Here is a 5810-nt window from a genome sequence, read left to right on the forward strand (position 1 = left end):
TGGTCCTGTAGGGTGGAGTATAGATGTGGGATGTATAATAGGAGTAGTAGTTCTCTGGCAGTGGTCCTGTAGGGTGGAGTATAGATGTGTGATGTATAATAGGAGTAGTAGTTCTCTGGGCAGTAGTCCTGTAGGGTGGAGTATAGATGTGTGATGTATAATAGGAGTAGTAGTTCCAGGGCAGTGGTCCTGTAGAATGGAGTATAGATGTGTGATGTATAATAGGAGTAGTAGTTCTCTGGCAGTGGTCCTGTAGGGTGGAGTATAGATGTGGGATGTATAATAGGAGTAGTAGTTCTCTGGCAGTGGTCCTGTAGGGTGGAGTATAGATGTGTGATGTATAATAGGAGTAGTAGTTCTCTGGCAGTGGTCCTGTAGGATGGAGTATAGATGTTTGATGTATAATAGGAGTAGTAGTTCTCTGGCAGTGGTCCTGTAGGGTGGAGTATAGATGTGGGATGTATAATAGGAGTAGTAGTTCTCTGGCAGTGGTCCTGTAGGGTGGAGTATAGATGTGTGATGTATAATAGGAGTAGTAGTTCTCTGGCAGTGGTCCTGTAGGGTGGAGTATAGATGTGTGATGTATAATAGGAGTAGTAGTTCTCTGGCAGTGGTCCTGTAGGGTGGAGTATAGATGTGTGATGTATAATAGGAGTAGTAGTTCTCTGGCAGTGGTCCTGTAGGGTGGAGTATAGATGTGTGATGTATAATAGGAGTAGTAGTTCTCTGGCAGTGGTCCTGTAGGGTGGAGTATAGATGTGTGATGTATAATAGGAGTAGTAGTTCTCTGGCAGTGGTCCTGTAGGGTGGAGTATAGATGTGGGATGTATAATAGGAGTAGTAGTTCTCTGGCATTGGTCCTGTAGGATGGAGTATAGATGTGTGATGTATAATAGGAGTAGTAGTTCTCTGGCAGTGGTCCTGTAGGGTGGAGTATAGATGTGTGATGTATAATAGGAGTAGTAGTTCTCTGGGCAGTGGTCCTGTAGGGTGGAGTATAGATGTGTGATGTATAATAGGAGTAGTAGTTCCAGGGCAGTGGTCCTGTAGGGTGGAGTATAGATGTGTGATGTATAATAGGAGTAGTAGTTCTCTGGCAGTGGTCCTGTAGGGTGGAGTATAGATGTGTGATGTATAATAGGAGTAGTAGTTCCAGGGCAGTAGTCCTGTAGGGTGGAGTATAGATGTGTGATGTATAATAGGAGTAGTAGTTCTCTGGCAGTGGTCCTGTAGGGTGGAGTATAGATGTGTGATGTATAATAGGAGTAGTAGTTCCAGGGCAGTAGTCCTGTAGGGTGGAGTATAGATGTGTGATGTATAATAGGAGTAGTAGTTCTCTGGCAGTTGTCCTGTAGGGTGGAGTATAGATGTGTGATGTATAATAGGAGTAGTAGTTCCAGGGCAGTGGTCCTGTAGGGTGGAGTATAGATGTGTGATGTATAATAGGAGTAGTAGTTCTCTGGCAGTGGTCCTGTAGGGTGAAGTATAGATGTGTGATGTATAATAGGAGTAGGAGTTCTCTGGCAGTGGTCCTGTAGGGTGGAGTATAGATGTGTGATGTATAATTTGAGTAGTAGTTCTCTGGCAGTGGTCCTGTAGGGTGGAGTATAGATGTGTGATGTATAATAGGAGTAGTAGTTCTCTGGCAGTGGTCCTGTAGGGTGGAGTATAGATGTGTGATGTATAATAGGAGTAGTAGTTCTCTGGCAGTGGTCCTGTAGGGTGGAGTATAGATGTGTGATGTATAATTTGAGTAGTAGTTCTCTGGCAGTGGTCCTGTAGGGTGGAGTATAGATGTGTGATGTATAATAGGAGTAGTAGTTCTCTGGCAGTGGTCCTGTAGGGTGGAGTATAGATGTGTGATGTATAATAGGAGTAGTAGTTCTCTGGCAGTGGTCCTGTAGGGTGGAGTATAGATGTGTGATGTATAATAGGAGTAGTAGTTCCAGGGCAGTGGTCCTGTAGGGTGGAGTATAGATGTGTGATGTATAATAGGAGTAGTAGTTCCAGGGCAGTGGTCCTGTAGGGTGAAGTATAGATGTGTGATGTATAATAGGAGTAGTAGTTCCAGGACAGTGGTCCTGTAGGGTGAAGTATAGATGTGTGATGTATAATAGGAGTAGTAGTTCCAGGGCAGTGGTCCTGTAGGGTGGAGTATAGATATGTGATGTATAATAGGAGTAGTAGTTCCAGGGCAGTGGTCCTGTAGGATGGAGTATAGATGTTTGATGTATAATAGGAGTAGTAGTTCTCTGGCAGTGGTCCTGTAGGGTGGAGTATAGATGTGGGATGTATAATAGGAGTAGTAGTTCTCTGGGCAGTGGTCCTGTAGGGTGGAGTATAGATGTGTGATGTATAATAGGAGTAGTAGTTCTCTGGCAGTGGTCCTGTAGGGTGGAGTATAGATGTGTGATGTATAATAGGAGTAGTAGTTCTCTGGCAGTGGTCCTGTAGGGTGGAGTATAGATGTGTGATGTATAATAGGAGTAGTAGTTCCAGGGCAGTGGTCCTGTAGGATGGAGTATAGATGTGTGATGTATAATAGGAGTAGTAGTTCCAGGGCAGTGGTCCTGTAGGGTGGAGTATAGATATGTGATGTATAATAGGAGTCGTAGTTCTCTGGCAGTGGTCCTGTAGGGTGGAGTATAGATGTGAGATGTATAATAGGAGTAGTAGTTCTCTGGGCAGTAGTCCTGTAGGATGGAGTATAGATGTGTGATGTATAATAGGAGTAGTAGTTCTCTGGGCAGTAGTCCTGTAGGGTGGAGTATAGATGTGGGATGTATAATAGGAGTAGTAGTTCTCTGGGCAGTGGTCCTGTAGGGTGGAGTATAGATGTGTGATGTATAATAGGAGTAGTAGTTCTCTGGCAGTGGTCCTGTAGGGTGGAGTATAGATGTGTGATGTATAATAGGAGTAGTAGTTCTCTGGCAGTGGTCCTGTAGGGTGGAGTATAGATGTGTGATGTATAATAGGAGTAGTAGTTCTCCGGGCAGTGGTCCTGTAGGATGGAGTATAGATGTGGGATGTATAATAGGAGTAGTAGTTCTCTGGCAGTGGTCCTGTAGGGTGGAGTATAGATGTGTGATGTATAATAGGAGTAGTAGTTCTCTGGCAGTGGTCCTGTAGGCTGGAGTATAGATGTGTGATGTATAATAGGAGTAGTAGTTCCAGGGCAGTGGTCCTGTAGGATGGAGTATAGATGTGGGATGTATAATAGGAGTAGTAGTTCTCTGGCAGTGGTCCTGTAGGGTGGAGTATAGATGTGTGATGTATAATAGGAGTAGTAGTTCTCTGGCAGTGGTCCTGTAGGGTGGAGTATAGATGTGTGATGTATAATAAGAGTAGTAGTTCTCTGGGCAGTGGTCCTGTAGGGTGGAGTATAGATGTGGGATGTATAATAGGAGTAGTAGTTCCAGGGCAGTGGTCCTGTAGGATGGAGTATAGATGTGTGATGTATAATAGGAGTAGTAGTTCTCTGGGCAGTGGTCCTGTAGGGTGGAGTATAGATGTGGGATGTATAATAGGAGTAGTAGTTCTCTGGCAGTGGTCCTGTAGGATGGAGTATAGATGTGTGATGTATAATAGGAGTAGTAGTTCTCTGGGCAGTGGTCCTGTAGGATGGAGTATAGATGTGTGATGTATAATAGGAGTAGTAGTTCTCTGGCAGTGGTCCTGTAGGATGGAGTATAGATGTGTGATGTATAATAGGAGCAGTAGTTCTCTGGCAGTGGTCCTGTAGGGTGGAGTATAGATGTGGGATGTATAATAGGAGTAGTAGTTCTCTGGGCAGTGGTCCTGTAGGGTGGAGTATAGATGTGTGATGTATAATAGGAGTAGTAGTTCTCTGGCAGTGGTCCTGTAGGGTGGAGTATAGATGTGTGATGTATAATAGGAGTAGTAGTTCCAGGGCAGTAGTCCTGTAGGGTGGAGTATAGATGTGTGATGTATAATAGGAGTAGTAGCTCTCTGGGCAGTGGTCCTGTAGGGTGGAGTATAGATGTGGGATGTATAATAGGAGTAGTAGTTCTCTGGCAGTGGTCCTGTAGGGTGGAGTATAGATGTGGGATGTATAATAGGAGTAGTAGTTCTCTGGCAGTGGTCCTGTAGGATGGAGTATAGATGTGGGATGTATAATAGGAGTAGTAGTTCTCTGGCAATGGTCCTGTAGGGTGGAGTATAGATGTGGGATGTATAATAGGAGTAGTAGTTCTCTGGCAGTGGTCCTGTAGAGTGGAGTATAGATGTGTGATGTATAATAGGAGTAGTAGTTCTCTGGCAGTGGTCCTGTAGGGTGGAGTATAGATGTGTGATGTATAATAGGAGTAGTAGCTCTCTGGGCAGTGGTCCTGTAGGGTGGAGTATAGATGTGGGATGTATAATAGGAGTAGTAGTTCTCTGGCAGTGGTCCTGTAGGATGGAGTATAGATGTGAGATGTATAATAGGAGTAGTAGTTCTCTGGGCAGTGGTCCTGTAGGGTGGAGTATAGATGTGGGATGTATAATAGGAGTAGTAGTTCTCTGGGCAGTGGTCCTGTAGGGTGGAGTATAGATGTGGGATGTATAATAGGAGTAGTAGTTCTCTGGCAGTGGTCCTGTAGGATGGAGTATAGATGTGAGATGTATAATAGGAGTAGTAGTTCTCTGGCAGTGGTCCTGTAGGGTGGAGTATAGATGTGTGATGTATAATAGGAGTAGTAGTTCCAGGGCAGTGGTCCTGTAGGGTGGAGTATAGATGTGGGATGTATAATAGGAGTAGTAGTTCCAGGGCAGTGGTCCTGTAGGGTGGAGTATAGATGTGTGAGGTATAATAGGAGTAGTAGTTCTCTGGCAGTGGTCCTGTAGGGTGGAGTATAGATGTGTGATGTATAATAGGAGTAGTAGTTCTCTGGCAGTGGTCCTGTAGGGTGGAGTATAGATGTGGGATGTATAATAGGAGTAGTAGTTCCAGGGCAGTGGTCCTGTAGGGTGGAGTATAGATGTGTGATGTATAATAGGAGTAGTAGTTCTCTGGCAGTGGTCGTGTAGGGTGGAGTATAGATGTGTGATGTATAATAGGAGTAGTAGTTCTCTGGCAGTGGTCCTGTAGGGTGGAGTATAGATGTGGGATGTATAATAGGAGTAGTAGTTCCAGGGCAGTGGTCCTGTAGGATGGAGTATAGATGTGGGATGTATAATAGGAGTAGTAGTTCTCTGGCAGTGGTCCTGTAGGGTGGAGTATAGATGTGTGATGTATAATAGGAGTAGTAGTTCTCTGGCAGTGGTCCTGTAGGATGGAGTATAGATGTGTGATGTATAATAGGAGTAGTAGTTCTCTGGCAGTGGTCCTGTAGGATGGAGTATAGATGTGTGATGTATAATAGGAGTAGTAGTTCTCTGGCAGTGGTCCTGTAGGGTGGAGTATAGATGTGTGATGTATAATAGGAGTAGTAGTTCTCTGGCAGTGGTCCTGTAGGGTGGAGTATAGATGTGTGATGTATAATAGGAGTAGTAGTTCCAGGGCAGTGGTCCTGTAGGGTGGAGTATAGATGTGGGATGTATAATAGGAGTAGTAGTTCTCTGGCAGTGGTCCTGTAGGGTGGAGTATAGATGTGTGATGTATAATAGGAGTAGTAGTTCTCTGGCAGTGGTCCTGTAGGGTGGAGTATAGATGTGTGATGTATAATAGGAGTAGTAGTTCTCTGGCAGTGGTCCTGTAGGGTGGAGTATAGATGTGTGATGTATAATAGGAGTAGTAGTTCTCTGGCAGTGGTCCTGTAGGATGGAGTATAGATGTGTGATGTATAATAGGAGTAGTAGTTCCAGGGCAG

Source organism: Leptodactylus fuscus, unplaced genomic scaffold (genome assembly GCF_031893055.1).
Source record: "Leptodactylus fuscus isolate aLepFus1 unplaced genomic scaffold, aLepFus1.hap2 HAP2_SCAFFOLD_390, whole genome shotgun sequence".
Lineage (NCBI taxonomy): Eukaryota > Metazoa > Chordata > Amphibia > Anura > Leptodactylidae > Leptodactylus > Leptodactylus fuscus.